This window comes from Ursus americanus, chromosome 26 (genome assembly GCF_024610735.1).
Source record: "Ursus americanus isolate L20-20 chromosome 26, mUrsAme1.1.p, whole genome shotgun sequence".
NCBI lineage: Eukaryota > Metazoa > Chordata > Mammalia > Carnivora > Ursidae > Ursus > Ursus americanus.
In genome coordinates, this window is record NC_142152.1 from 26773592 (window position 1) to 26798345 (window position 24754).

A 24754-nucleotide genomic window follows, 5' to 3' on the forward strand; every position below is an offset into this window, starting at 1 on the left:
GACACATAGATCAGTGAATAGAACAGAAAACCCAGAAATAAACCCATAATTATATGGTCAGTTCATCTTCAACAAAGGAGGAATGAATATCCAAAACAAAAAAGTCAGTCTTTTCAACAAATAGTCTTGGGAAAACTGGACGGCTACATGCAAAAGAATGAAACTGGACTACCTTCTTTCACCATACATAGAAATAAACTCAAAATGGATTAAAGACCTAAGTGTGAGACCTGAAACCATAAAAATCCTAGAAGAGAGCACAGGAAGTAATCTCTCTGATATTGGCCACAGGAACATTTTTCTAGATATGTCTCCTGAGGCAAGAGAAATAAAAGCAAAAACAAACTATTGGGACTTCATCAAAATAAAAAGTTTCTGCACAGCAAAGGAATCCATCAACAAAACTAAAAGGCAGCTTACTGAATGGGAGAATACATTTGCAAATGACATATCGAATAAAAGGTTAATATATAAAATATATAAAGAACTAATACAGCCCAACACCCCCCAAAAAAATCTGATTAGAAACGAGCAGAAGACAAAAACTGACATTTTTCCAAAGAAGATGTACCAATGGCCAACAAATACATGAAAAGGTGCCCAATGTTACTCATCATCAGAAAAATACAAATCAGAACTACAATGAGATATCACCTTAATATAATAGACAGAAGAACTCGAAGTGTTACTGAAGATGTGGAGAAAAAGGAACCCTCGTGCCCTGTTGGTGGGAATGTAAACCGGTGCAGAACTCTGGGAAACAGTATGGAAGTTCCTCAGAAAATTAAAAATAGAACTACCCTATGATCTAGGAATTACGCTACTGGGTATTTACCCCCCAAATACAAAAACACTAATTCAGAGAGAAATTCACGAACCTCTACATTTATTGCAGCATTATTTGTAATAGCCGAACTATGGAAGCAGCCCAAGTCTCCACTGATAGATGAATGGATAAAGAAGAGATGGTTTGTTTATATATATATAGTGGAATTTCACTACACACACACACACACACACACACACACACACACACACACACACACACAGTGTAATGTTATTCAGCCATAAAGAAAAAAGCATGAAACCTTGCCATTTGCAATGACGTTGATGGAGCTAGAGAGTATAATGCTAAGCAAAGTCAGAGAAAGACAAATAACATGTTCTCACTCCTGTGTAGAATTTAAGAAACAAATAAGCAAAGAAAAAAAAAGATATACACACACCAAGAAACAGACTCTTAACTATAGAGAACAAAGTGGTGGATGCCAGAGGGGAGGTGGGTGGGGGGGATGGGTCAATAGGTGATGAGGATTAAAGAGTGCACTTATGATGAAAAATAAAAAAATAAAAATATATAAAGCAATATTACTATGGTGTTTTGTTGTTTACTAATATTATATTCTTTTTTACCTATACATTTTTATATTTTTCATGATATTTAAATTATTACAGAATTTTTTCTGACATACCATATAGAGCTTCAGCTTCTTTTTTTCCCCCCAGATGGCAACTTCATCTTTCCAACATCAATTAGGGAAAAGTTATTTCTGTCAGCTGGCTTAAAATGCAACATTTGCCATAAAGTGAATTTCCATATGTGTTTGGGTTTACTTTGGACATTTTTATGCTTTCTTATTTTTTGTGAAGCATTTGTTTCTCTCGTGGGCCAGTACTACATTTTCTACTTACTGAAGTTTGTGGTACATTTAAATGGCTTCTGGTAGTGCTGATATCCCTATATTTTGTAAAATTCTATCTTAGTTTTCATGCTGTTTTGCTTATTAATTTATATTTAAACAAAATTGTTTAACAATTTTTTGTAACTTATTTGTATGCTATTATCTTTATTTAGTGTGTCTCCTTTTTATAATTATATATACATGTACAAAACTCATTAACGTGAACAGCCTTTCTGATAAACTTCTACTGAACCATAAGATGGTCTAAGCTTTGTAGGCATTGGTGACACCTTTTAATAAACACGTATTTCCAGGGTATTCTTTGGTGGTAACTTATTGGTCTTACAGATGTGGAAGTTAGTGGTTCTTCCCAGTGTTTAGAATAATAGGATCAGGGGCGCCTGGGTGGCACAGCGGTTAAAGCATCTGCCTTCGGCTCAGGGCGTGATCCCGGCGTTACGGGATCAAGCCCCACATCAGGCTCCTCCACTATGAGCCCGTTTCTTCCTCTCCCACTCCCCCTGCTTGTGTTCCCTCTCTCACTGGCTGTCTCTATCTCTGTCAAATAAATAAATAAAATCTTTAAAAAAAAAAAAAAGAATAATAGGATCAAGAATCAGATTACACAGGTTTAGTTCCAGGGCTTCAGTTTTCTTACCTTTGTGACTGGGAAGAAGTAATTTAGTCTTTCAGAGTCTCTGTTTCCTCTTAAGTAATGTTCTGTCTTCACAGACTTGTTGGTAAAAGTAAATGGGACTAGCAGAGTGGCTGAAATACTAAATATTGAAGGATCTAGGGGTTAGTGATGGTGGCACCCAGACCCCCCCCCCTTTTTTTAGCAGTATCCAGTTTCCTTTTTGGGAATCCTTTTAGCAGCACCTCTGCCACCAAAAGTCTGAGGGGTCTCTGGTGACCCTTTTCAGCGGATTTTGTTTTGACTGGCACACCAAAGAGGAGGCATGCCACATAAAAAGGTCAAACAGATTTTTTCAGCTTGCCAAAATTGCCAAATAGAACCAGGGGCAGAGGGAGTGGACTAGAGGGATGGAAAGTTGGAATCATCCTTTCTAGAGTTGGCCCCTGGACAGGAACTATGGCTCTGTTTTTAGCACTGAGACATGTAACTTTCTCTTTCCCACCTCTTCTAAACCCATTTGTCTTCCTTCCTTTTTATTTTGTGAACTTCTTATATCCTTCAGATAAAATCCCACTTAGATTAATTTAGCCAGAATTGGTTTCTTTACAATGCAAAGATTAAATAATATCCTCCAGTTCACACAGCTAGAAGTGTTCCAAGCTCTATCATTAAACAACAAAAGCTAAATTTAAACTGATGGAAACTTAGCTTGACATTTAAAAGAGGTGATTTATAAGTAAATCATATCTGATTTAGACATCTCCTCTAGAGGAAACTGCTCTGAACTCAAGGTCTTTTTTTTTTTTTTTAATTCTGTTATAGGATTTGCTTCAGTTCTATTTTATTGAATGAATCCTCTTGAAGAATATTACATAATTATTTTTGTTAAGAAATATATGTGTATTTCTTATCAAGACAACTAATTGCTCAGAAATATTGTACTGAAGACCTTCCAAGCAAATTTTATCTGTTTCTGTTGTCATTTTGGATCCTGATAATAATCATAAACATTTGACTGGAATTGGGCTTCATTAGTGGTTTTAATATTTTTTTGCCATATCTTTATCTGCCATTTCTAGCATGATCATTCTGTATGGCCCAATTATAGCCATTCTATTTACAGTGAAATCAAAATCCCATTAATTTCCTAATGAACAGATACTGACTTTATTTTCTGCAAGCTGGTGATGCTTCAGAAGTCATTGTTACCTAACTTTGAAAATGAGGTCCAGTGAATTTTCTCTGCTGCAGAAATTGCAAGAAAGAAAGAAGGGAAGGAGGGAGGGAGGGAGGAAAGGAAGGAAGGAAGGAAGGAAGGAAGGAAGGAAGGAAGGAAGGAAGGAAAATGTAATTGGTTTAATAACATCTAGTTTTCAGTTACTAGCCTGACTTAAGGTTAAGTGCTCTTGGTTCCCAAGGGACCTGTCTGTGTGCTTCCATCCAGATAGGACCCCTCCTCATGAAGTAAGTAAGAGACCCATGATGAGACAGGGACTTCCTGTCCTTAAGGAGCAATTTGCAGTGGATCCCCCACCCTGCTTTTCTTAGCACTGCCCTAGGTCATTCGGTTTTGAGTATATATTACAGTTCAGTTGTGTTAATATTTTGGAAAGCCTGCTAACTAAAATTATGAGGAAATAGCTGGGTAAGTTTTCTCCCAGAACATTGGCTGATGCCTAATGTGGGTAGTGAGAAAAATTATCTAGATAATATCATACTGTTGACTTCTCCTGAAGGTGCCTTTTTCTCAGCCTTCTAACACATAATTACTGTCAGTGTGTTAACTGGTGAGGAGAGGAAGTGAAAAAGATGACAGAAGAGAAAGAAGGCCAAACACCAACCTATAGAAACGATTTTAATTTTTACCTCTGTTACATGCACATTTGAGGATTCTAGATGGCAGGTCTTGAAGTGAACCCTTCTCCTAAAGTGCTGGTTGGGGCTCTAGTGTATAGAGATGTTTGTAGTAGAGGTCAGAATCATTAAGGGCCAAGTTTCATTCTAAACAGAAGCAAACTACTGTGCTCAACATTGGGCCCTAGAATCAACCTCATCCAGTTTTGAGAGCTTTCTAGGTGAATTCTCTGCCTCTCATTAGAAGACAACTAGCCAATAAAGAGGACAATTTAATGCTCCCTGAAATGATAACTAGCGGGGATGCAAAAACAAAACAAAACAAAACAAAACAAAAAGACCCAAAACAAAACAAAAAACAAAAACAAAAACAAAAACCCCAAACCAAAAAACCTGTGTAAAGCCTCATAGGTCACAATTCTTACAAGCTAAAAATTGTTTCTTAATTCCTTTGAGCCTCCATTTTCTCACCTGTGAAGTGGAGAATGGGGTCTACTCTGGAGGGTATTTTTGAGGATTAAGTGAAACATTTATAAAACACCTAAAATTCCTTCTGGCTCATTGAGGCGCTTGCAGATATTTTCCCCCCCCCAGTCTTAAAATTAAAAAAAAAAAAAAAAAGGAAATAGATAATCTACTATAATAATCCAGCCATATTAAAATGGTCCTCTTGATAATATTCCTGAAATTTTAAATCTTTTACTGAGGATTGCCTTTCCACATTCAAATTGATTTCACTTGTATGTGTGTAAGAAACAAAACAGATGAACATAGGGGAAGGGAAGGAAAAACAAAATAAGATGAAAACAGAGAGGGAGGCAAACCATAAGAGACTCTTAACCATAGAAAACAAACTGAGGGTTGTGGGTGGGGAGGTGGATGGGAGGATGGGGTAATTGGGTGATGGGCATTAAGGAGGGCACTTGATGTAATGAGCAATTGATAAAACTGATGTTGTATGCAACTGATGAATTGCTAAATTCTACCCCTGAAACCAGTAATACAGTGTCTGTTAACTAAACTGAATTTAAATTAAAAAAAAATTTTAAAGTAATCTAGTCTTATGAAGATATGTAAGTGGATGAAAGTCAAGGATAAAAGAATGTTCATGGACCCAGTAAATATATTGTTAGCTGTTAGTCTTCTTTAAAAAGAACAATGTTTGCATATTTTGTTGGCTAGTCAGATACAACTTTTTTGGTGGAAATAATTTATAATTTGGTTGTAAAGTAGGCTCGAGTCTGCAAACTCCTGTTTTGCTTTTGTACTAAAGTTGGATTTAGAAAATATAATGATTTGAATTATTCAACACCACAGATGTCCTCAGATCTTCACAATTGTTATAACCCAAAGAGCCAAACAGAGTGAAAATGAGACCTCAGGCTCCAAAGAAATTAGAAAGATAAGTCACAAATCTGTAATGGACAGATAACAGGAAAAGAGTAGGATGAACATGTGATAGCTGGCATGTGGCAAGACAAAATCTGAGAAATGAGTTCCATCAAAATGAAAGATGAAAAATGTGATGTATTTTGTAGCTACCTACTTTTGCTTTGAAGATTGGTTGGGGAAAGCTGCCATCTTCTTAGTTATATTAGGATGCAATAAGTAGATATTCATCTATAAGTTGAGTCAACCATTCCTTTCGCAATAAGAGGTGCTGCTGACTAGTAGTTAAGAATGTAAGATCTTGAATGAGAAAAAGTATTTAAAGCTGTTTCTTCCCTTTCTGGCTGTTTGGCATGTAATGAACATGACTATTCCTATATTTATTTCAGTTTTCTTGTCTGTAAGTTGAGGATGTGTACCTCTTAGGGACTCACCTTCCTGTGGTTAAACAAAAAAGATAAAACATTTAAAGTGCATTTAGTTCAGTGCCTGATACATAGTATGAGGTAAGTAATTAAATAATTGCTACCGTTTACTGAGTTTCTATTGCGTACTTGGTATCATATGTAATATCTTAGATGACTTATGTCATTTAACTTTTACATCTTTGGCTTGCTAAAAAACGATTAATCTTTTTTTTTAAGATAGGGAACCTGAGACCCAGAGAATTTACATGATTTGCCCAAGTTTACCCAGAAGTGGTAGGTCCTTGAATTGAACCCATAGCTTTCTGACCTTCAGGTCTTAGTACTACCATTTCTATACTTTTCCTCATGACCTTGCTACTATTCTATCCTGCATCTCTCATTTTAAAGACTTAATTGCTTTCTGTGAAGCCATTGTTACAAATTATTTAAAACTGCTTTATAATATTGTTCTCTGGAGTTTTCTACATGTTTGTCCTTCTCCTCCAGATACTTCACTGATTTCCCTAAAGAAAAAAAATGGGTCATAAAATATTTACATTGCCATTTCACCTAGGACAGAACTAACACAGAGGTGCATTATTACAGCTGTTAAATAAATAACAAAGTAATACAGGATAGGCCATATTTTGCTACACTGTAATTCAGGTTAGAATTTACATTTAGTATTACCTTTCAGACTTCAGTATCTAGACTAACTGAATGAGGTAACAATTCCAACTTGACTAAATGAGGAAATAACCCAAAATAATTATAAAGAATGTTACTTTACCCCAAGACTTTCTAATGAAGCAATTTTTAAATAAAATGTCTCTCTGCCTTTATAATTTCTTCACTTTTCCAGTAACTTCGTAACTGAAACTTCTGGAAATGGAAAAAGAACCCGTGCATCAACCAATACTTGAATACTCGTTCTTGTTCAAGTATAGTAATTCTGACAGTGAGCTTGGTTAATTTCTTACGTTGTCATTTTCTTTCTACCTTGAAGCTGACCATATGAAGCTGTAGCAATGAAAATAGAGTAAGAGAGCCTTTCACCTAACCATCTCGATTTCAGATTTGGGTTCTATCAGTTGCTTGATACTGTCCTTTCTTATAGAGAACTGTCAGAATTGGAGTCTATTTTGGAGAGAGCTAGATGCCTAGATCATCTACACTGGCAAAGAACCACAGCGAACTGTGTGTGTGTGTGCACACGTGTGTGTGTGTGTGTGTGTGTGTGTGTGTGTATGTGAAGTTCTCCTTAAGTAGCTACTTTCCAATCAACTAATCAATAAATATTTATCAATACATGCTCTATATCAAACACTACCAAAATGCTGTTGGAGATACAAATTTATAGCATAGTTCTTGGAATATAAGCTTACACTAAAGAAGCTAAAGTGAGTAAAATATATAAAGACTTAATAAGTATTATGATTTTTAATATAAGGCTATAGCATTTAGCATGATGAATTTCCTAATAAATGGTGTCTGTAACAACTTCAGTAGGTATTCAGAAAAGGAGAGACTGTTTTAGCAAGGAGTTTTATGGAGAAGATCGGCGTTTTTTGCCCTGTCTTTGGCTCTGGCCACTTTTTTCTATCGGTTGCTGGTAATCTCACATGCTATTTCTGTATCAAACCTGCTTCACTTGAACTCTTCTAATCTCCTTTTGTCTCTCCTATTCTTGTCTGCCTGCTCCCATGTGACACCTTGGACCTTCTCTACCTCCTCAGCATTGGGACCACCAGTGATACTTAGGCTGGATGTGCTTTGTGCAATGCCCATTCTACATGAACATTGTGGATTTATCTCAGGTGGATGCTTTTTTCTGCCTCTTTCTCTAAATTACATACTTCCTTTTGAGAATGTAATAATTCACTGGCCCTGTGTTAAACAGTTCTGGGATCAGGCATACTTTTCTGGTCATGTCTTAAACCATACCAAGACCAAGCAAAACTAACTTACCTGCTTAAATCAGTAAATACCTGCTTCTAGAAGATTAGACTAAATCTACTAATGAGTTTATCATTCAAGACTATGACTAACAACTTTTTCATCAAACACTGTTTTTCAAGACTCTCATCCTACTTTTTCCAGCAATAAATTTTACTCAATTCCAACAATTTCCCCATTTTCCAAGACACATGTTAAATTAGCTCAGCTTAGGCTCAAAAGCCTTATAAACATCCTTCCCTACTTTCTTCACTTTTGAGATACTAGTAGAACTCTGCTAAATTGGTGTTCTCCATTATTATAGTAGACCTAATAAACTTAGCTTTTGGGGGGAGTCAGTTGTCAGTACCTTCTAAATGAGGTTGCTTTCTAATGCTGTGTCCCCTTCAACCTCATTTGATCTCAGATGGCATCGTAACCAAATAGTTTAAACAGTAGAAGTTCTAAAGATCATAGAAGGTAATATGAAGGAAAGAGAAAGAACAGTGATAAGGAAATCATAAAACCTGTAAGTAACTGCAGATTCTGGTTTTAAAAATGAATTCTTTAGTTCTGAGTCTGCAATTACAAGATTCCATAAGTACCTGAGTATTTTTTCCTCTGTAATATTTAACTTTGATAGTTAGTAAATTATGTACCAGGCATGAATCTAAGTGTCTTAAATACGTAATTTTATTCTGTTGTTACAACAAACCTTTGAGGTTTTTATTTTTTTCCTCATTTTATGACCAGGAAAACTAAGTTACAGAGAGGTTAAGTTAACTCGTCTTTAGGCACAAGGTTAGTAATTGACATGGCAAGGAATAAGATCTAGGTGATGTCACAGCCCTCTGTTGCACTGCCTTCTTGAAATATATGAAGTACTGGTCTGTCTTAAAGTTGCATTGGGCACATTGATTGTGACCACATTTAAAACATTAACCAGATGGGTAAGGGATGATTTACTCTTCTTATATTATGAATTTAAACATAATTTAATAGCTCTCACCATTATCAATTGTGCATGCTAATTTCTTATATAATAATTTTATGTAAAATATATGCGCATCTTTTGTTTGAAAACTCTAAATATCTACATATATTAATGCCATTTAACATTGTTTTTGTTCTTATATGTCAAATTTGAATGGCTTAAGATGAAAATAATATATAATATATATTTAAAACTCTTGATTATAGTATGACTATAAAATGCTTAGTTATTTTTAAAAACAAGGATAGATTGTCTAATAAAAATGACTAGAGTGAATATAGCAAGATTATTTTTGTCACCCTGTCCTCATTTCCAAGGTTACCCTCCCTGGTGTTATGATTTTAATTGCCTTTATGTTTATATTACTAGACATGGTAGATTAAAAAAATAAGCCATAGTTATGATTAAAGTTTGAGAGGCTTATAATTAATATTACTGAAGTGTGTGAAAATATATATACAGTATGGTCTTCATTTAATATATAGAATTGCATTTCTGAAGCATGCATATTTTATGATATTTAAAAATGTTTGAATTGTAATTTATCTTTCAACTTAAATGGTAAGAGCAACATAATCCATTTCAGGAGCAATAATATAACCTATGTTCATAAGATAATGTTCATGTCCTCTTCCCTGTGCTATTATAATACTTCGTAACTGACTCCCTTGCCTCTACTTCTTCTAACTTTCTCTTTGCACTGGTGACAAATTGACTTTCTTAAAATGTAAAAACAATCTTAAACCTCTTCATTAGAATCATTCACTGACAAAAAAGTAAAATTTAAATTCGTTTGCATGGTATTCAGTGTCCTCCACAATTAGACAATAACTACATGATATGAAAACCATTGAGGATTGTTTTGTTTGTCTGAATTAATACATTCCTTTGGTGTCCTTGTGCTTTGCTCCTCTTATTCCTTTACTTTGGCATTTGTTCTACTCTCTGGTCTGCTAACACTTTTTTATCTTCAAGGTCTATTACCGTTGGAAGCTCAAAGATACCTACTTAGTCAAAATTAGGTGTTTGGGTTTCCTCAGAACTTTCTGTATCTCTTCATTGAGCATGTGATTTGTTTCTGTCTTATTGGCCTAGGATATTATTTATATGACTACTATTTATCCTTGAAGATAGGAAAAGATTTTATTCATCTTACATTTAAGACAAGTAACCACAGTGCCTTCAAAAATGAGGTGTTTTATCAAAGTTAAATTGTACTGAATGATGGATTCTCACTTATTAATTATTACTCAGGATTCTATGTGAATAGTGTGACATGTGCTATTTTTAAAAGAATGTCTAAAAAACCCCAAAAGGTTTTTAAATCTTGTACTATAAAATGGATACTAAAACTAAAATGGATTGTTTAACTTCATTTAAATAAAAACGTAAGAGAAATTAGAACTTCTCACTTTCTAAAGATAAATGTAGAAGGGAAAAACCTGAAATATTTTTTAAATAAAAGCATTAACATGAGAAATGGAATGTGACAGGTTTTAGTATGTATTATATTTTAGTAAAAAAGGCCAAATATCAAAGTTAGAATATTTATTTTTAGGACAAATAATAAGAAAAAATTTGTTATGACAAATAAGCATGTAACCGAGATGACAGCAGCTAAAATATGTGTAATTTCAAGCAAGATGTAGACAAATTGTGGATCATAAGCTCTTGAGTAGTTATTTAACACATTTAGAACTTACGAGAAAATGTATTTAAAATACTAATATTAAGGATGTATACAAAAGTAATATAACAATGAAGGAAGTCATAATAACAGTACTGGAATTAATATTTAGAAATTAAACCTGAATTTTTGGTAATTAATATTATAAATGGGGTAACTCCCAAGGAGTCTGACACAGTGGCAGCAGCCTAAATCCATGCCCCCCGCCCCAATATCCTTCAAGCCCATAACATTGAGAAGAGCCCATAAAACTACCAAAAAATATGCTTTCAAAATAACTGGAAGACAAAGAATGCCCAAACGTTAAATTGCCTGCACATGAAAACAAACACCAATCAATCTTTCATACTCTTGTTACATACAATTTTTGTCATGAACAAGGGTGGTTTAAGAAAAACTGCAGGGAAAAGAAGAGGGGCCCTACTAGCATATCTCAAATTTCTTCTCCATAAAGAGTACCTCCACCCTATGTGTGAAAATACCAAAAAAAAATTACCTGGTAGGTCAGAGCACTGCTTATACAACTAAAAATACATGCAATTTGATGTGGTCATCTTTGAAATTTTTAACTTAGGGGGTCAAAAGTTATGAATAGGTATAACTTGGCTATTGAATAGTTAAAAGTAAAAGAAGCAAATGTGGAAATTTTAGGGCGCTGAAAAAATACACAGAACAAAGAAAGGGAGTTTTAATTCAGTTCTCCTTCTAGTACTAAACAAGATAATGTAAACTAAACAAACTGGGCTTTCCTGTACTTACAGAAGGGAATTTTAGTGAATTAGGAATTCTCTAAAGCACCTCAAATCCACAAAATTCATAGACAGAAACTAAATAATAATAGTATAAAAATTTAAGAATTCAGAAAATAAGGAATGGTACACCTTAGCTGATAAAATTCATTCACCTAAACTGAATTAAATATACTCAAACTGAGTTTATATACCCAAAAATATTTAGGGAAATTATAAATCAGTTTTTAAAAGATTTTTTTTTAGTCATTAGAGAGGGAGAACATGAGCAGGGGTAGGGTCAGAAGGAGAAGAAGAAGCAGACTCCCTGCTAAATGGGGAGCCTGGCATGGGCTTGATCCCTGGGCCCCAGGATCATGACCTGAGCTGAAGGCAGATGTTTAACCTGCTGAGCCACCCAGGTGCCTCAGAATTTAATTACAAATTCAAAATTAAAAAAAAAAAACAAACAGATTAATTGAAAGAGGGTAGGTTGAAAGAAAAAAACATAATCATCTCCAATATGAAAGGTAAATTATAAGACACCCGGTAATAGACTAACTAAATAGAACAGATTACAATAAAAATATAGTAAGAGACATTGAAGAAAGTTAAACATACAACCATGAAAATTAAAGTGAGAAATGAAACAAGTCAGAGATAAAGTGGTGAAAATAGCAGGTTAATTAACTAATTAGTTAATTAACTAATTAAGATAACATGTATAATTGGAGACCCTAAAGAAGAAAAAAACAAAGATATTTAAATCGATAAACCAAGACCATTCCCCAGGTAATAGAAGCCTTGAGTGAACATACTTAAAGGACATCTAAATAATTGTGAAAAATTAACCAAAAATGATCAACCCCAAAATGTAATATAGACTGGGAATGTCATCACATAACCAGTGAGTACACCTAACTCCAAGATTTTGTCTTCTAAATATCCACTATCCAATGAAAGAAACCAGGGCTCCTAGAGAAATGGCTGACTCTTTGTTAGGAAAAGATAATATAAAATGAGTCTGGAAGATCCTGTGGTCCCATAAAATAAGGAAATGATCAAAAAGTGATGGGAAAGTGTCAAAAAGATGTAAGGAATGTTTTCTTCTTCCTGCCAAATTGAAGTAATAAGCAACTGGATTTAACATCCTACCTGAAACAATAACAACAAAACAGAATATATGAAATAATGGTTTCAAGTCACTGGACGTGAGGAAATAAAAACAGTGACCCCTGAGGGATGGGAAACAAATGAGGAGGTATGATTGCCCCAACTTACACGTCAGGTAGTTTCCAGGTCATCATTGAGGGATGGGGAACCTACAGAGCTCATAAGACTCCTAGAGTTAAGGATGTGCAGCTGAGAGCCTAAGGCAATTAAGATGGCTAGAGTTTATAAGGCAGAGTATTGCTGATGGATCTGTTTGAGGGTTGCTGAACGCATTCTGTGTTCCAGTGGTACACAAATGCTCCCCAGCTTTATCTTGCTGTTGAGCTCTCTTGTGTCTTCTCTGCTCTTGCACATAGTCTTACATTCAGCCAGGGACGTGTGGATAACACTCTTCAGTCCTCCCAAGGGCACGTGCATCCTTGCTCATGTCCACAGCCTTCTAGACCTCTGCAGTTCATATCAAAGCACACTATGTCTGTCTCATTCCCCAGACTTCCTTGATCAATTTCAGGCTAGTGTGTCAGTTTCTTGCTTTTCCCAGTAAGGATTGCTGCATCATTGGCCTTCTCCATTCATTTTCCATTGATTAGTGTTGCTATTGTTTCCAATACCCAGAAGCGTGGAGTTTTTCTGCCCCACTCCGATGTTGTTGGTTGTCACAGCACTACTTTGCCAATGTGGAGGTCAATGAGGGAGAAAGGGATAGTATGGAGCAGCCATGGGTTAAAACTGCATTTCAGTGATTGGTCTTAAATAAATGCCTCTCAATTTGTTGTTTGCCTCAGTTTCTAGACCTGTTTTTGACAATCTCATCCAGTTTTATAATTGATTTGTGAAGAGAGATTTTTTTATGTGTGTTTCTCTCTCTGCCATTCTGTAAGTCTTTTTGTCAGAGTCCCTGTGCTCTGGTTCCAGACTATTTGGCTGAAACGGTCACACTGAACCTCTCTGGCTGCCATTTTTATTCAGCATTATAATAAAATATTGATTAGAAAACTCAAGAAGCCCTTCATTAGGAGAAACCTAACCATTGAATTATTTGTAAGAGTCTTTGTGTATACAGCTTGAGAGGCATTATACTAACCTGTAGATGGTTGTTTTTTAGTTTCAGCTCATCTCCAAACGATGTGTGTGGGCATAGGCCATTCACTTTTTACCTTCAAATCTCAATTTCCTTTTATAAGATAAATATAAACATTTCTTTATATAAAATAGAGTTATTTGCCTAGATTTTTTTAAAAGGCTTTTTTTCCTAAAGCTTTTTTTGTTTCAGAAATTCTGTAGCCCCATGAGAAGATAGCAAGGATGTCGGTTTTCACAACAAATACCTGGGAAGACTGAAATAAACATGGTTGATGTGTGACTTGTACCTAATCTAGGTAGACAAAGGATGGGGTTGAATTCCTATTGCTGTGTGGGAATTTTAATATTGTAATCAGTGCTTAATTTGAAATATATGTTGGTTATACATCACTAGCTTTAGACATGAATCACGAGAAAAGTTGTACTTGCCAAAAATCTTTTTAGTCAGGATATTTTAAAAGAGGTGAGAAGGGTGTGAAAAAGCACTGGCATTATATGTTAGGTATAATGACATTGGACTGGCAAGAGATAGGCTAATGTGTCTTTTGGATATTGAAACTCAGAGCTCCCCAGGCTGGATATTGTGAAGCTCGAACATCATTAAGTTGAACAATTTTCCTTCAAAATTTTCCTTAAATGAATTTAATTTCTTTAATTAAAGTAACTAAATATAAAAATCATGTGATGGCTAAAAGGTCAAATGCTTGCTCTATTTTAAGAAGTGTAAAACTATTCAAATTGAATGATTTATTATAAAGGAAATTCAATTCAATTATTCATTTGAGGAAACTGCAAAAAGATTATCTTTGGTATTTGTAGTCACTCTTAAATACTGGTGCTTGAGGCAGAATTTGCCCTAGTATTGATCTCTGGCCTGTGACATGATGTAATACATGAAAGTCATATTTGTTCTAAATGCCCAAGAGTGGAAAAAAATTAAGGTTTCCTATATCAGACTCCAAAAGTGGTCATAATGAGAAGAAAATAATATTTGTATATATATTTATATTCCTCAAAAATTCTTTAAGCACTATTCTCTAAAGAGGAACCATGTCAGTAAGCTAAGATATAATGTAAGCATAAGATGCACATGGGATCAGTGTAAATCAATGGATAAAGTAAATAGGTCATCCTAACAAGCTATATCAGTAAGCAGTCTGCAATTATTCATTCATTGTGTTGTTGACACGTTTATTCTTGGACAAGTTGCTATATACCATTGATAAAAAGTAAACAATACAAGGGTTAAGGTATTTATAGTTTAGTTAAAAGTTGAGATTGTTTAATTTGTGCCTCCTATACATTGACTTTAATGTGCATACTGATTATCTGGGGATTTGTTGAAATGAAGGGTCTGAGATTCAGCATTTCCAACAAGCTCCCAGGCGATGCCAATGCTGCTGCTGGTTGATGAACCAGACTGAGTAAAAAGAGCTAAAGAATGTCTTCAAAATTCTTACACAAAATACCTCAACCAGTCACTTTTAGAATATATGAATTAATGATCATATTTTGTGGAAATTTCTCTTTTATGCCATAGTCGAATGAATGTTTTAATGAAGTGAAAAAGGCAATAATTACGAATAAATTATTCTTCCATATACTTTTATTTGATATTTGTATGTTTACTTGTGATCTTTCCAAGTTTGAAAATGCACTTTGTTCATTCATTGTATCTCATACTTATTTTTTTTTACTCCCCAAACAACTAACCCATTGTTTTATAATTAAGCATTCTTCGAAGAGGTTGAATGCCCGTCAAATGCAGAGGAATTTTCTTTGCCAAAAAGGCATGAGGAATCTGACTTAGACCTGTAAATGTTGGAAGGGATTTTAAATAAGCCAAGTTTAAAGAAATGATTTTTGTTCCAAAAATAGATCAATCTAGTCTAAGTTACTAAGAAACCAGAAAAAAATAGAGGTTTTTTTTTTTTTCATATTTCAAATTAAAAAGCTTTAAAAATGTTGGAAATGTATACCATTTAATGTTTGTCACATGAGTTTCTTATGTTAAGATGGGTGTTTTGGTTGAGCATGACTTTCTCTGTCATTGCTGGGACAGTCTTTTTTTTTTCTTCTGTTTTTTTGGGGAACATTTTAATAATAGTCTGAATCCAATCAGTCTTGGCTTTCACGTTTTACTCCCATCCCTTTTCTGCCATCTTGCTGGCTTGGGTACTTGTCTACAGTTTTTCTACTCCCAGATATCACCAGGCTATTTCTGAACAGATTCTCCTCTTTGATTTCGTCTTGCTATAAAAGATTAGGATAGCAAAAAGAAAAAAAAAAGAAAACAAATATTAGGATAGCAGAGACACTGAAAAGAAAAAAGTAAACTAAAAATCAAAACTTCATTAGAGTTAGTTTTTCTCTGGGGATTGGTAATCACTTCAAAATTGATAATCATTGCAAATCACTAAAAATGTTACTCTTAGACAAGTTGATTATAAACAACAGGAAGTCATGGGGCAGCTTCCCTAATGAATGAGTTCACCTTACCCCCGCCCCCCTTCCAACCAAGAGTTGGAGAAGCTGTGGGGACAGCATGCCTTTCCTGCTGATTAAAAGGCTGACTCTGTATGTAAGCTTTCACTGCCCCCACCCCTAAATCTCAGTGAAAGAGGCAGGGGGCAGGCTCAAAAAATGCAAACTATCACAATCTGGAATAAAGTAAGGGGTACTGAGAGAAGTAAATTTTTTTTTCCTTGGGAAAAAAGGTGAAGGAGCATCATCTGGAAAATAAATATACTTACGTAGAATTAGTATTGAAATTACTTGTTAAATTTTCAATAGAGTCTCATTAATTTTGGCGCATGTAATTAAAATTTTGTGGTTCAATATGCAAGACGAAGTACACATGAGGAAAATGTTAAGCCAGACGGTAGGAAATATATCAGAGTGGAAGAGAACCTGCCTCATATTGGGGAGGAGATTTGGTCCCTCAGGCAAAGGTGTGTACATCCAACAGGGCATTCAAATCTAGGATTATGTAAAAAATCTGCTCGGTTTAATAAAGTTCTAACACATACTGGTAAAAGGACATACACAGAAATTATTCTGTCAATCATCAAAAAATATAGTGCTATTATCTTTAAGTGAGAAGAGAAGATTGAGGGGTCAGATCAGAGTGAGCAATTTGTGTTACTGTTTATGCAATAAATGACAAGGGTTTATAAGAAAAATATAACTGATATTTCAGGTAACAGCAATATGTTTCCTTTATGTGTAAAGTACACATACAGTTTAGGCCAATCTGACAGAATTAGGAGGTCAGGAACTGGCTTGATTTAAATGTCTGCAGGGTCATTTAGGTGACATTAGCCAGTTAAACAGGCCAAATATGTGAAGGCTATTCATGTATGAAAATATCTATATGAATGTTAATCGCTTTCATACTACTCATTGTTCTTTGGGGGCAGCCAGAATTCTGAGATGGTACACAGAATTCCTCCCTTAGCTCTATATAATCCCTTCCCCTTGATTTGGACAGGGCCGTGAATATGATGAATTTCACGCCCATAATTAGATCGCATTCTTTCTAAAATAAAGGGATTTTGCAGATGTAATTATGGTCCCAATTCATTTGATTTTGAGTCAATCAAAACTGAGATATTTTAAGTGGGCCAGAACTAAACAGATGAATCCTTCGAAAAGACTGAGCTCTTTCCTGAGTCAGAAAGATTTGAAGCATGAGAGTTCTCCTGGTGGCTTTGAAATAATAGCTGAGTGGTGAGAGGGTCCATAGAGGAGGTCATATGGCAAAGTTGTAGGCAGTATCTGGCAGGAGAGAGTGATCCCCAACTAACAGCAAACAAACAAAATGGAACCTCGGGTCCTACAATTGCAAGGAATTAAATTCTTTTACCAACCTGAATGAGCTTCATGAGAACATTGCCAGCCAGACCAATACATTGACTTCAACCCTGTGAGCTCCTGAGCAAGAACCTAGTTAATACACGCCAGACTCCTCACCTACAGAGTCTATGAGATAATAAATGGGTGTTTTTTAAAGCTTCAAAATGGTGCCACCATTTTGGAAGAAAGTTTAGCAGTATCTTAAAAAGCTGAACATAGTCTTTTTAAATTTAATTTAATTTAATTTAATTTAATTTAATTTAATTTTATTTTATTTTATTATTTTATTTTATATTTATTTGACAGAGAGAGAGAGCACAAGTAGGTAGAGTGGCAGGTAGATGGAGAGGGAGAAGCAGGCTCCCCACTGAGCAGGGAGCCTGATGCGGGGATCCATCCTAGGACCCTGGGATCATGACCTGAGCTGAAGGCAGGTGCTTAACCAACTCAACCACCCAGGTGCCCCTGAACATAGTCTTACCATACAATCCAGCAGTTGTGCTCCTTGGTACTTACTCAATTAATTTGAAAATTTATATCCACACAAAAATTTGTATGCAAATATCCTTAGTATATTTAGTCATAATTGTTAAAAAGTGGTAGAAGCAGCCAAGATGCCCTTCCATAAATGAATGGATGTACAAACTGGTGCATTCATATGATGGACTGGTTTTCGACAATAGGAAGAAGTTAGCTATCAAGCCGTGAAAAGATAAGAAACCTTAAATGCATATTCAAAATGAAAGAAGCCAATCTGAAAAGGCAATAAACTACATATGATTCCAAATATATGAGATTTTGGAAAAGGCCATAGTCCAGAGATAGTAAAAAAAAAAAAAAAAAAAGAAGAAAATCAATGGCTGCCACAGGTGTAGAGGAGGGGAGGAAAGATAAATAGGTGGAGCAGAAGGGATCCTTAGGGTAGTGAAATTTTCCTGTATGTTACTATAAAGATGGATACATGACATTATGCATTTTCAAAACCCAAAGGTAGAACTGTACAACACAAAGAATGAAACTTAACTTAAGCTATAGATTTTAGTTAATAATAATGTCTTAATATTGATTCATTAATTCTAAGAATGCACCACACCAATGCAAGATGTTAGTAATTGGAGAAATTATTTACACAGGGAGAGGTATTTAGGACCTGTATTATCTGTACTATCTCCTCGGTTTCTCTGTAAATCTTAAAACTGTTCTAAAAACGTTATTTTAAATGAAAAGTAGCATCTCAAATGTGACTGGATTTTGGCTTCAACAAGAAGGCATGGTGAATATGTGGCAAACTGTTCTAAAGAGGGTTCTTGCCACTCAATTTGGAAATTTTTGACAATAGGAAAATGACATTAGTGTCTCTAAATAATTCTGATTTCTCAGAAACAGCAAGAAAAAAATGGATTTCTCTATATGCTGTCCTGATTTTGAAATGTTGGAAATAAATTTGTTAAAAAAAATTTTTGAACATTGTTTTGGAGCTAGATTTAGACCCAAAGCAGATAACTTCTACCTTTGATTATCAAAAATTTATTGCTTGATATAATGGCAAAAATTAACAAATGGCTGTGACATTTTTCATTTTGTTTGGTACTCTCAACAAATGAAAACTCAGTAAATTGGTATATCATGTGTCAGTATTGTGTCTTACACAGGCCAGTTCGCTCTAAGTTGATCACCTTTGAAGCAGTCATCCAGGGATGCTGTCTGGGATCTTTTCTTTTTGGGTTGCTCAAAAATTCTAATTTAGTGGGAGTGAACTCTTTTCCCAAGTACAGGAAATGCTCTTCCTCTGTCACAGGAGTTACAAATTATACCATTAAAAAAGATATGTTGCAGCTGCGTTAGTCAAATAGTGGGTATACTGTAGACTAAGGAGACATTTCCAGAATGAATGGTGGCCTTTAAATCCCTTGATGTCCATCTTATAATCAGTTAAGCGGTAGTGCTGTAGTATGGCCAACTAACTATTTTTCTGGCCACAGAACTAGTAAGAGGATTAATAAAAACCCAAACTGCACACTGCTTTTAAAGAAGTGAAATTTTACTTTCAATCACATAAAGGTATTGCAAGGAGTAAAGCAAAGCAGTGTTTAAGTGAGATTCTTAGCCTGTTAGCTGTTGTGAATAGGTAAACATGATTTATAGAAAGTCATGCGTTATAACTTGTATAATTATAATAGATGATACTTAAAATTTTGAAAATATACTGTACTTGATTATGCTTTAAATATGTACTTTTAATTGGATACAATTAATCCTAAACTACTGTATATCTGACCAGCAATCTTAAAAATGTTTATAATTTGATAACCTAAAAAAAATGTTGATTGAGCATTTACTGTGAAAAATAATTGGATGAGATTATGCAACAATAAGATTTGGTCCTTTCTCTCAAGAAACTCGTATTTTATAGAAGAAACAGGTATGTGCCGTATTAGGACAGAAGTTGAGGGAAAAAATGCTTTAGGGACCCCAAAGGTGGAGGAACGAATTCCAAAGAGAGATGAGACGAGGCTTTCTTAGGAAGCGGTAGCATTTGAGCTTTAATAAAAGCAGAGGGGATTTTAACCAATGAGATGGGTTGTAAACACAAATAGTGGTACTGAGTTTGGAAAATATAGACAAAGCTTTGGATCCTAGACAGATAATGTGTTTGGTGAAGGAGGGAAGGTGCAATCAGAGAAGAAACTGAAATTTTATGTGGTTTCAAGATAGCCTGCTGTTATAAAATAAATTCCAAATTTTTAGCATAAAATTATACTGTCATCTATGACACCTGCCAGATCATAGGCATTTAGTGTATGTATATATGTATATTTCCAAAGATGCTGCCATAATTGAGTGTACATCACAGATATTAACAGAAAAATTTCCTGAATATGAAACTAAGGTGATGCTTTCCGGGAAATCCTGGGTATAGGACTGTCTTAAGATATTGAATAGCATATAGTCACTAAAATCTAAAAAAAAGGACTTGTTTATTTTCAGGTGCACAAAAATCATAAGAAATTGTCTCATTAGAATCACCAACAAAGTCCTGTCTATACCAGAAGCTCAGGGCCACAAAACCGGGCCCCATGGATAGAGTGAAAAGTTTCTCGATAGTCAGATGTGCACACATTTGTGTACTGTGAAGATTATAATAGTGTCCTTCCTTCCTCACCATTGTGGCATTTAGCTACTAAAATCAGTGTTGTGCCAAACACAGAAAGTGTTTCTAGATGCACATCACGAAGCATGTACTCGGCCAACTAATGAGATTTATAATGTTGAGTAGATTCTGAGAAATAAAACGGGTGCAGATAAAGTTCCTAATATTCAGAATTTTCTATTTAAATTTCTCATATACATTTTATACTATCTGCATATAGTTAAATGACATCTATTTAAATGTCACTAAAGTTAGTCGTAGCACCAGGATAAATGGATTTCTTGATTTATATGTTTATTTTAGAATAATACATATATAAATATATTTATATAAATATATAAAATAAATAAACAAAATAAAAATTACATATATATATATATATATATATATATAGTATGCAATATATACTTATTACCAAGCTCCGAAAAATGCAAAAAGGTGCAAGGTGCAAGGAAAGAAACAAGAGATTATTTAGAATCCTGCTACTCTAAAATAACCAGTTTTAAAATTTAAAGTTCATAATTTTAGACATTCAGTGATGCCAAAATACAAAAAGGAGGATGGATGGCAGGAAGGATGCCTAGATACAAAAATAATCATAAGAATGGGGCCAGGTTTTACCTATTGTGGCAGGACTGTATATTTTACTCAGTTAATTTGAATTTAATCAAAGAAAAAAGAAGCTAGATCAAAAGGGAAGAAGTTACCAAACTATAAGATAAAGGTTTCATGACACAATGAATACAGTTGCTGAAAGATCCTTCTAAAAAAAGATTCAAAGATTTAAAAGATTATGAAAAACTTAAAAATGTTATCCTTTAATTGAATAATTCAGGTAATACAGTATTAATACATGTTCGGACATAAAGATCATTTAATTTGCTCTTTTCAACTTCCTCCCACCTCATTTCCTTTCTATCTCCCAATTTTTATTTATTTATTTATTTACTTATTTTTAAATATGTATTTATTTGATAGAGAGAGAGCGAGAGAGGGAACACAAGCAGGGGGAGTGGGAGAGGGAGAAGTAGGCTCCCAGCAGAGGAGCCTGATGTGGGGCTCATCCCAGAATGCCGGATCACGCCCTGAGCCGAAGGCAGACGCTTAACTGACTGAGCCACCCAGGCGCCCCTTCCTCCCAATTTTTAATACAGATATTATTTTTTTACTTTGTCAGAGATTTTAATATTTATATTTCTTCTTTAACCACATTTTCATAGCTGTTTAATCTTAGTTTTGTATTGAATCAACTTGATGTTTGCACCATTACTATGCATTATTTTCAATTATTTATTTCAGTTCATCTCTTTTTAACTTGATTTCATCTTCAAATTCCTTTTCTTTTCCTTTTTTAGAAGATTATATGACTCCAGTGGAGTAAATCCTCACTTTTATTATTTGAAATGTCTGGCTCTTGTCTTTCTCTTGAAAGGGGTTCATGGCTGGGTCTATTTGTGGGTAACCCCATTTTCCCCTCCCTAGTCTTTGTAGACATTGACCCACTGTGTTCTGACTTTTGATATTACAGAAGAGAAGTCTGAGTTTAGTCTAATTTTTTCCCTTATGGGTGACTCGCTTTTCCTACCTGGAAGGCTGAATAATGCATTCATCCTCTGTGAATTTCAGTAGTTACCACGGTTTGCCTCAAAGTGGAAGTAAACTCCTAGAGTATTGCACTGCTTTTTAAAATACATTGTCTGTTTTCTCTTCCTTGATTCTTCAGTATTGCTCCTCATATTTATTTCTGAAGTTCAACAGCTGTGGGATGTTTTGATGTTGAGCGTTTTGAATCATTTTTTGATATTATGTATACACACATGTTTTCACCAAATAGACTCAATTCCTAATTTCATAACATTTTTCCTGTATTTTATTTCTGAATAACTTATCTGTTAATACTGTTTTAGTTGACTAGATCTGCCATAATAAAATACCACAGATCAGGTGGCCTAAATAACAGAAATTTATTTTCTCAAGGATCTGGTGACTAAAAAGTCCAAGACCAAGGTCCAGCAGGCTTCAGTCTCTACTGACGGTTTTCTCTCTGGCTTGCAGAGAGTGAGAGAGCAGGCAAGCTCCCTGATGTCACTTTTTATAAGGGCACTAATCCCATTATCGGGGCTCCTCTACCTCATCTAAACTTAAATTACCTCTCAAAGATCCTATCTCCAAATACCACCACATTGAGGCTTAGGGCTTGAACATATGAATTTTGGGGGAACACAAACATTTAGTACGTAACAAATACATTGAGCTCTCAATTTCAGGGTATAAGTGAAATATAGATTACATTGTTTTGGTATGGCATTTGTATTTATCATCTTCTCCCTAATTACTTTGTTCTGTTTTTCTGTATCCCTTCACAGAGATTGTCTCATCAGCCTTTTCTTCTATGCCATTAATTTGATTTTTCTCCATGTCTGTTTTGTTCTTATTTTTTCCAATGTGTTTATCAGATTATGTTATGCTTGATACATTCCCTTAGCTCTGCTTTCTCTTTTTAATCATTATACTTTTTCATGTGTAATTTTTCTTTTTATACATATTTTATTACATTCAAATTGTCGCTGAGTTCTAATCAAATTCCCCTATTGTAGGGAGCTCTTTTGTAGGATTTGTTTCTACTCCTTTGGTTAGGTTTGTTTCAGGCAAAATTTAAGGAGATGCCAGCTCATTTATTTTTCATCTTGTTCGTAGTGAGGGCTGTTAAGTTGAGATTAACTATGTATTCTGACATAGTTTGAGCCATTGTTTTTGACTCCTCACCTAGCTAATCTGGCTGGACCAATAGATATGGTCCCAGCTTTTCCGAGTTTGTAACATAATATCATTTCCCTTTCTGTATTAGATTGTTGCTGATGAAATTATGGCTTTTAAGATATTTTAACTTTTTTTTCTTTACTTAATTATGAATTGAAGGAGAACCCATTTGTGAGTGAGTCAGCTTTATTTATTTATTTATTTATTTATTTATTTATTTATCTCTTTACCCAGCATCTCCAAGGCCGTGGAACTAAAGAGCAGTTACTTCAGGGATGAAATTTTCTGAAAAGACTCCAAGAGAAGAGAGAGCAAGAAGAAAAATCTTATATTTGGAGGTAAGTTAATGATGCTTAAGAGAAAGGAATAAATTCAAGGTCTTTTTAAAGAACTTGGTATGAAGAACAGAGTTTGCCTTTTATCTGGATGTATTCTGCAGACTCTAGAAAACAATAGTAAATGACCAGCTAGGTGGATTACAGTTGGGATGGTGAATGCTGGTGCATTACATTTCTGCCCATGACAGAAGCATGAGTAAATAAGAAAGGTATGTTTATTTGATAAAATATATGTGGAAGACTCAAACACATTTTATATAGAAAAATGTATATATGTTAATAATCCATAATAAACTGTATGAGCATTATCTTGAGGAAATGAGCTCAATTATTAAAAGAAGTGACATTTATGAACTACGTAAATTAATATCCAATTAACTTGCTGCAGCTATCTTATTAAATGCCAATTAAGTGTATTAACATTCTTTACAATTTCATATATCAATATGAATTTAACTGTACCTTTATTGCCATCGTAATTTTGAGTTAATTATATAGCTAGGTGATTTATCTTTTGCATAATTATCAAGACTTACCCTCTGTTCTTCAAAAAAATAAAATTGATATCTTGATAAACTCTGAAGGTAGGTCTCCCAAACATCACTAATTTCCTAGCTTTGTATAAATCTTTGTTTTGAAGTAAAATGCTGATTGTACATGGTTTGTGGTAACTGGATAGTGATCTTAATTCTTTATTTGAAATAAAATATGAAGCAACTTCATAGCATTATTAGGTCTTCAAATTGTTTTCTTTTCTATTATAATTTTGGTTAATATCTTCATAGACAAATTTTCTGGCAACTGAAAGGTTTCTTAATCAAACAGGATAAGAAGGAGTTTTATTTGAATATGAATATTTTAGATCATTTTGGTGAGGCAGGGTTTATTTTGCTTCACCCGTCCCTTGAATATCCAGCATGGTAACAGGCATTTACCAAGTTTGAAGTAGTTGAAAAGATCTTGGGCTTTGAGGTCAGATAATTTGGGGTTCGGTTTCTCTCAGTTTCTGTATCTTCGGTCATAGAAATCAGTGCCATTTATGGTATTTAGCCTATTTGCTCATTAGTAAAATGTGGATGGT

At 34.5% G+C, this 24754-nt stretch overlaps 1 long non-coding RNA gene across 1 annotated transcript in view; it reads left to right on the forward strand.

Moving 5' to 3' along the window:
• The window catches only part of LOC148107706 (uncharacterized), a 127960-nt gene extending 104293 nt beyond the window's left edge, over positions 1-23667 (forward strand). Inside the window, exon 4 of the long non-coding RNA XR_015721723.1 lies at positions 23570-23667. This is a non-coding gene — a long non-coding RNA (uncharacterized LOC148107706). The remainder of the gene's footprint in view (positions 1-23569) is intronic.
• Positions 23668-24754: the final 1087 nt, after the last annotated feature.